Source organism: Benincasa hispida, chromosome 7, assembly GCF_027475165.1.
Source record: "Benincasa hispida cultivar pf3 chromosome 7, pf3_genome.v1.1, whole genome shotgun sequence".
Taxonomy (NCBI): Eukaryota; Viridiplantae; Streptophyta; class Magnoliopsida; order Cucurbitales; family Cucurbitaceae; genus Benincasa; species Benincasa hispida.
Window position 1 is genome coordinate 58281235 of NC_143484.1, and position 7844 is coordinate 58289078.

General features: G+C 31.1%; 1 long non-coding RNA gene across 1 annotated transcript; it reads left to right on the forward strand.

Annotated features, from left to right (window-relative positions):
* Positions 1 to 3436: 3436 nt before the first annotated feature.
* Positions 3437 to 5397, forward strand: LOC150035288 (uncharacterized). Its single transcript, XR_016530923.1, has 4 exons — positions 3437 to 4242; positions 4404 to 4647; positions 4734 to 4994; positions 5262 to 5397. It is a non-coding gene; the product is annotated as an uncharacterized LOC150035288 (long non-coding RNA).
* Positions 5398 to 7844: the final 2447 nt, after the last annotated feature.

Genomic DNA, 7844 nt, shown 5'->3' on the forward strand with positions numbered 1-7844 from the left:
CATCCCTAGTCAAACTGGGGTGGGGACCCGCGGGGACTCGACCCCGTGGAGATTTTTTTCAACCCTACTTCCAACTAATATATGAGGCATTGTATTCACTATTTCATGCAATAGTGTTATTGTGCTTCTCTGTATTTAGGGTAGCTTCGGGTTTTTTTGTTCCTCACACTATTTGTTGAGGACGCATAGATACTTCATGTGAGGCAAAGAATCAATATCAGACACGTATCAGATACCGATACTTTCAGAAACTTTCCAGATATGTATTTGATACGCGATTTGACGTATCTATTTCTATGTGTACTTTTTTTTAATGAAAAAAGACACAAAACTCATCTAATCTTTCACAATCTAAAACTAGATAGCCTATTTAAAAAGCTCACTACTCGAGTCCAACACTAAAAGGAAAAAAAAAAATAACGGACCAAACCTTAGACCAGAATCATCTAATCTCCATCTTCACATTTGAGTCCCCACAAAGTCCACCAAAATATAAACTATTTGGATATCTTCAACAATTCAATGAAGAAGTTTTTCGTTTATCTTCATACTTCTCCCTCTAATCTTCTTCTTCTTCGTAATACGAGTCACTTTTCTATTGCATTTGATTAGCTATTGTACTCCAACGTCTTAGATGTTGCTTTTTTTATATTGTATTTCAGTGTTTGTATTCTATTTGTGCCATTGTTATTAACTTGTATGCTAAATTTATCTATATCCTAGATTTTTTTTTAAAAAAAGAAAATGTATCTTCAATGTATCAGTATTCTCGTTTTTTTAAAAATATATATATTAAAAAAATATATAAAAAAATGATGCATCTCTAGACGTATCCGTATCTTAGTTTTTTAGAAATTGGCGAATCGTCGTATCCAATCGTATCCGTATCGTGTAGCCATATCTGTGTCTATGCTTCATAAGTTGAGGAGAGTACGTTGTGAGGAGTTCATACTTAGGAGGAGCCTAAATAAGGTAGTTTGATGGGATCTCAAACTTTTGTCAAAAAAAAGAGATTTTGTGGAAGTGAGAGGATCTGAAACTTAAGGCAGTCTGAATTGAAAGTTGTCTTTTTTGTGAGTCATTATAGAGAGTCTCTTACAGATAAGTACTACATCATAATTACTGAATTTTTTCTTTAGTGAAGTTTCTTTCCATTGAGCTTACTACTCCCGAATGTAGGTGATATATTGCACCGAGTTGGATTATTAACCTATATATTCTATTTTCATTATTATTTACCACTTTAGGCATCTTGTTATTCAACTTGTTATAACATTGTGTCTGACATGGAAAAATAGATTTAGAACCTCTTATTTTTTTTCAAATTTTAAAGTGTATTATTATTTTCTCAAAAGTATTAGATTGCTAGATAGAGAAGAGAACCTCACACTCGAAAATTAAGGAACAAAAAGAAAAAGAGATAAGAACAAAACAATGACAAAAACCTATCAAACACATATAAGATAGAACACACACAACTCAAGTAAAAAGGGCCTTGGAGAGAAAAATGTTATGGAATTCTCTCAATAGAAATTCAAGTTATTTAGAACAATAAAGAAGAACCTCAGGTTGAATAATTGAGAAAAAATTTCAGATCGAACAACTTAACTGATCACCTAAATAGGACGTAGGGGATTGGGGAGGGGCAATTATCGTCGGAGGAAGAAGACGGAAGAGGGAGAAAAGAAAAAGAGTGAACGAGAGAGGCATACCAAAAAAAAAAAGCTTGAAAAGGGTTAGAAAATTATAGTTCGAAAAATAGGTCAAATAGCATATTTAGGCCCCAATTTTAAATTATTCTGTCAAATTCCCCTATAAATAAGTTTAGATTTGGTCTTTATTCCGTATCTTTTAAAACTGGAAAAAGTATTAATGACACGTCTTTCCAATATAATGTTTATTTAAGTACATAAATGCTAGTGGGAGCTTGAAAGTAATCTGAAATCAAGTCAGAAATGTCACTATTCTCGTCACTTTTGTTATTTTCGACAATGAAAAGATTAAAAATGGGAATCACAGTAAGTTCTACGTTTAACCATATTCATAGGAGGTAATCAATATGTGAAATATCCAAAATATCCAAAATCGCAAAAAAAAAAAAAAAAAAAAAAAGCTTAAATTATTTATCAATTGCAAAATTAAAAAAGAACCTAAATGGATGGAAGAAAGCCCACTCCAAACATGTGGAATATCGAAAATATCTCATTCCACACAAAAAATCGCGACAAGCCCAACGATTAATCGGATTATCCAAAACCCGCATCTTCCCCCGTCTTCTTCTTCCAACGGCAACAAATCCTTAGAAACTACACGGTAACCATCTATCACCATCTATCTTGCCAACTTTTCCCACTTCCGCTGATTCATTTTCTTCTCCCGTCGCTGCTGCTTCATTTTTTGTCTCTCTTCTTCTTCTTCTTCTTCTTTCCCTGTCCTACTGCATCATCTTCTTCTCCCATTGCTGCTTTTGATTCTTCAAGTTTACAATCTATCAAAATTCATCAAGGTTATAATCATTCTCTTTTAATTTCATTTCATTAATTCTTCTATTTAATTATACTTATCAAACATTATTGAACCTAATTTTGTTTAACTAGATGGTATGTAAAAAAATGGTAAAAGTTGTTTAAAACAAAGGAAAAGGAAAAAAAATAATGAAAGTTGAATCATCAATAACCAGAGCAAAAGCAAGTAAATCTGAAGAGAAGAAGAAAGTAAAACTAAAATAGTTGATAACCTCACATTCTCCATGTATCAATAGAACTTTAACATCAATACATACTTGTTGTTGTGCATCATGCTTATTTAATTATATACTAGTACGTCAACTATCTATCTTAGGAACTTTAGCAAAAACTTTAACATTAATCCATCTATTATTGATAAATTTGAATTCAAATAGACAGAGATAGAGCACTATCTTTGTCTATCTCAGATAGACAATGATAGACTTCAATGGTAAATACTAATATTTATTTTTATAGTTTCTATATGGTTTGCACTCTATATTTGTTTAGTTGAATGGATTTATTATTGATTACTTTGAATTGAGATAGATAAAGATAGAGCACTATCTCTGTGATCTGAGATAGACAGTGATAGAGCACTATCTCCGTCATCTGAGATAGACAACGATAGAGCACTATCTCCATCATATGAGATAAACAATGATAGACTTCAGTTTCTATAGTTTCTATATGGTTTGCACTCTATATTTTTTTAATTGAGTGTTATAAATTGAAAACTTTAAATTGATCTCTGTCTATTTTAGATAGACATTGATAGAGTTCTATCATTGTCTATTTGTGATAGAATATCATCTCATAGATATTTTCAGATATTATTGATAGTTATCTTAGTAGTTGTTGGTGTTATTCTAATTTTACTTTCTAACATATTGTTAATATATATTTTCAATAGGTGGAACATGAATTGATCATGGAAAATGAGAAAAGAAACTTAAGAGTTACAGTTACTTTAGTGTAGAGGTCTTAAATTTGATAAGTACAAAGTTAGATGAAACCGTTTTTTCAAAAGTTTTAAATGGCCCATTTTGACACTTTCTTAATATTAAAATGGCCAAAATACCCAACCAATTCCTCAACTACTTAGTAAGAAGATAATGCTATATAAAGAAGCCAAATGTCCTTGCATTTAACTTTAATGGCCATATAGCAAAATTTGGGTTGAATAAATTTTGTTTAGTAACTGGATTGAAAGGCCACAAATTCCCTCAATTAGATTTAGGACAAAAAAAATGTCTGAACTTAGGAATACTTTTTTTCTTCATGACGATCATCTAACTATGAGAGATATAGAGAGAACTTTCAAAGCATTACGCAATGAGGAAGAAGAGTTATTGAAGTTAAATTAGCCAATCTCTACATCCTAGAAGCTCTTTTAATCCCAAACAACAATACAACTATGTCAGTTTCAAATATCTAAACATTTTGGATGATGAACAAGTCTTCAAAGACAATCTTTAGGAAAATTGTCTTACAACCTAACCTATCAATTCTTTAAGAGAAGAGAGCATCATATACTGAGAAAGATGTTGTCTACCTTCAAGGATTCCCATTAGCATTAGTTTATTGGGCTTTTGAAACAATCCCAAAACATTTCGATCTAGATGTTGGATTTGTAAGGAAACTTCAAATAAAAAGTCCAAGAATCATCACATGGGAGCGCTTGGAGTCAAATGAGTGGATGACTCTAAATGAGAACATTTTTGAAATTGAAGATGTAAGTAATTTCTTAACTGAGAACATTTTCATTGTCTATCAATTTAAAGATAGTGTTATATCTCTATCTATTACTGATAGACAATGATAGACTACTATCACTGTCTATAACTGATGGTGCTAGTTTTTTCCTCTAATAATTTAACATTCGTTTATTTGTAGTTTTGTATGACACCCTTACATCCAAACAGAAGAAGAATCTCAATCAATTTTCAAATATTTCATAGAAGTTGAGGTCAATATGGAAAGCCTGAATTGTAGACTTCCATTGGAAAATCTTCCACAACAATAAGAGCATGAAGAAGGTGTGGAAAAAAATAAACCGCATGCTCTTAGCCTTTAAATTTTTGAAGAAAGTCGTGATCTTGATACAATGGTTGATTATGCAACAACATATTTATCTGGTGTAAGTATTTGGTTTGTCATATACTTTTTTTTTTTTTTTTTTTTTTTTTTTGCATATTTATTAACTACAATTGCTTTTCCTTGTAGATCCAAGTTGAAATCTAGAACCAAAGGGAAAAAGAGGTTTGTATGTATGATAGATAGTAATAGTCCTCTATCACTGTCTATCTTAATATTATGTTTTTTTAGTTTCTTACTTTCTCAAATAGAAGACAATAGATTCTTAGATAACAAATTGTTTTCTTGTAAGAAACTGAGATGCAAACATAACAACTTAGAACAGAAGAAGATTTGGATCTGATTCCAACTACAAATTTAGAAACACTCAAAACACAATTGTTGCTTGAGGTTTGATTCTTTTCTTAATCTACTTTTTGTTCAAACACATGAGATAAGACAATGATAGTCCTTTATCACTTTGTATCTCAGATAGACAGTGATAGACTGCTATCAGTGTCAATCTCACATAGACTCTGATAGAGGTCTATGATTGTCTATCTCAGATAGACAGAGATAGAATACTATCTCTGTCTATTTGAGATAAACAGTGATAGTTTTCTATCACTATCTATCTAATATAGACAGTGATTCTTACTTTCTATCATATGCTTGCAGGTAGACGAATTGAAGAAGACACTAAAAATGAAACTAAAGTAGAAGAAGTTGAACAAGAAGAAAATCAAAAAAGAGAAAGAAGATTTAAACAAAGAAATGAGAAAAAGGTAAATATCGTTGTTTATATACGTGATGATTATACAATGACAGTGTTGGGATTGATGTCCTAAATCTCTCTTGTATTCTCGTAGTTTGTAAACCTTGTATAAATAAATTGTTATTAATAAAATAATTTTTATTTTATGAATATACACTCAATCCAATAAACTAAGATCCTAGGTTATTTTATGTAATTTAAACATGTATGTAGAGACATATAGGTGGATCATATTTAAATGATGACCTAAACGATCTGTAGTAAATAGATAAGGCTATGTACCTTATCTTGGTGTACTACGAATACGACATGCTTTGTAGATGTTACAAGTGTTGTAAAGTGCTACAAATGATCTGATCCTGGTCATTCATGTGGAGACATGTTACAAGTGTTTGTATAAGATTGGACTAAGAAATAATTAGTCTAATTAATAATAGAGACTTACATTTCACCAAGATGACCATAGATGATATGACTTGAATCTTGAGTGAGTAGTGAATTTCTACCTATGAAGGTGGTCCTTTGATTTGCATGGGTGAGAATAGCTAGATTTCCGACTCAATATGCCTACCATTTTTTGGATTCGTTTGATTGAGAAGCTGGGAATACAGTTACACAAGACGAAATTCATTCATTCCCTCATGTCAGGGTAAGTAGATAAATTGCTCTCTTAAGGGCTGATTCCGGGGGCTTAAACAATGTGGCCACACCCTCTCTTGGCCTGAGAGGGATTTGGCCATAGTTGGACTATGAATTATTGCTCATTAAAGGGATCAGTGGTACTTTAGAAGATGGATGGAACTATAAGGGCAAAACGGTAATTTTGGCCTAGCTATACTCATGAGCAATTTGTGAATGATCATGTACTATTTACTGGTTATATCTAATGGACATAGAAATATATCTGTAGTGTGAGGAGTGCAGTTGTTGGTCTTTAGTAGAGTGACCGGCCGTTAATGGATGTTGGGTAATTTAATTAAAGAGTTTAATTAATTATCCAAGTACCATTGGAGTTTCAATCTATAGGTCCATAAGGTCCCCTTTGTAACTAAATAAGGACCTATCATTGAACTAACTGATATCTAATCTTAGAATCAGGGCTATTGAGAATTAATTTTTGATTAATTTGGATTGTTCAAATTAATTATCATGTGGTATAATTAATATAATGTATTTAATACGTTATAATATAAAGTTTATTTGATAGGAAATAAACATTTGATTATGATTCAAATATTAATTATATGGATGAAATTCATATAATTGAATTTAGTATAAATGTGATTTATATTAAATACCATGAATGATTGAGAGAAATTAAAACTAAAGGTTATGTGTTATATTTGATATAACATATAGTTATATATACATATAATAAGTTAGTTATATATATGTGTGTGTGTGTGTCTATATAGGAACTAGATATTTGAATATGATTCAAATATTAATTATATGGATGAGATTCATATAATTAAATTTAGTATAAATGTGATTTATATTAAATACCATGAATGATTGAGAGAAATTAAAACTATAGGTTATGTGTTATATTTGATATAATATATAGTTATATATATATATGTGTGTGTGTGTGTGTGTATGTATATATGTATGCATATATATTATAATTATTAATTAAATTAAATTTATTTTAATTTAATCTTAAAATTAAAGGGAGGGGGTTACAACTCCCTCTCCTTAATTTTCTCTCAAGTAGATGTGTGTGGAGAATAAGCAATTGAGTTTTGTTATCTTCCTTTTTCTCTCAGTTATGAAGTAGAAGAGATCTCTCTGTAATTACTCCCAGAGAACACACAGAAGAAAAAAAGGGTTTTCTTCTTCCTCTCTCAAAACTCTCTCCCTCTTCCCAAAATCTTAGCAGGGTTCACTACTCCTACTTATTCTCATCCCTAAGGAGAATACATGAGGTGTTGGGGTTGATGCCCTAAAGTTTCGTGTCCTGTAGTTTGTAAACATTTTTATACGGACGTTTGTGATCTATAATATATGATATTTACTTCACTTCTTGACTTTACACATTTAGATTTTTTATTTGCTTTACCACAAACCAATAAAATCTCTGGTTATCTTTATGTAACTTAAGCATGTATGTAGTGACATACAAGTGGATCATGTCTTAAGTGACAACCAAAATGGTCTGTAGTATATGAATATAGGAGGGAAACCTTATCTTGGTAACGCTAAGGGCGTAGTGAACTGTAATTGTGGACGTTCCTACGTAGAAACAATGATGATACTCAAACTCATGCCTTATCGAATAGAAAGAATCTTAGAACAAAATGAGAGATAGCTAACCAACTGTGTATTCCTGAATAATCTCAATTTTCAATTATTCAACCATTTCATTTTCGTTGAGAACAATCCCATTATTCTATCTGAATAGAGATGGAGGAAGTATCGATTGTGAAACCTCGATATCCATAGGCTTATTAGCTAAATGGCCGTTACAAGTGTTGTGGCTTGTC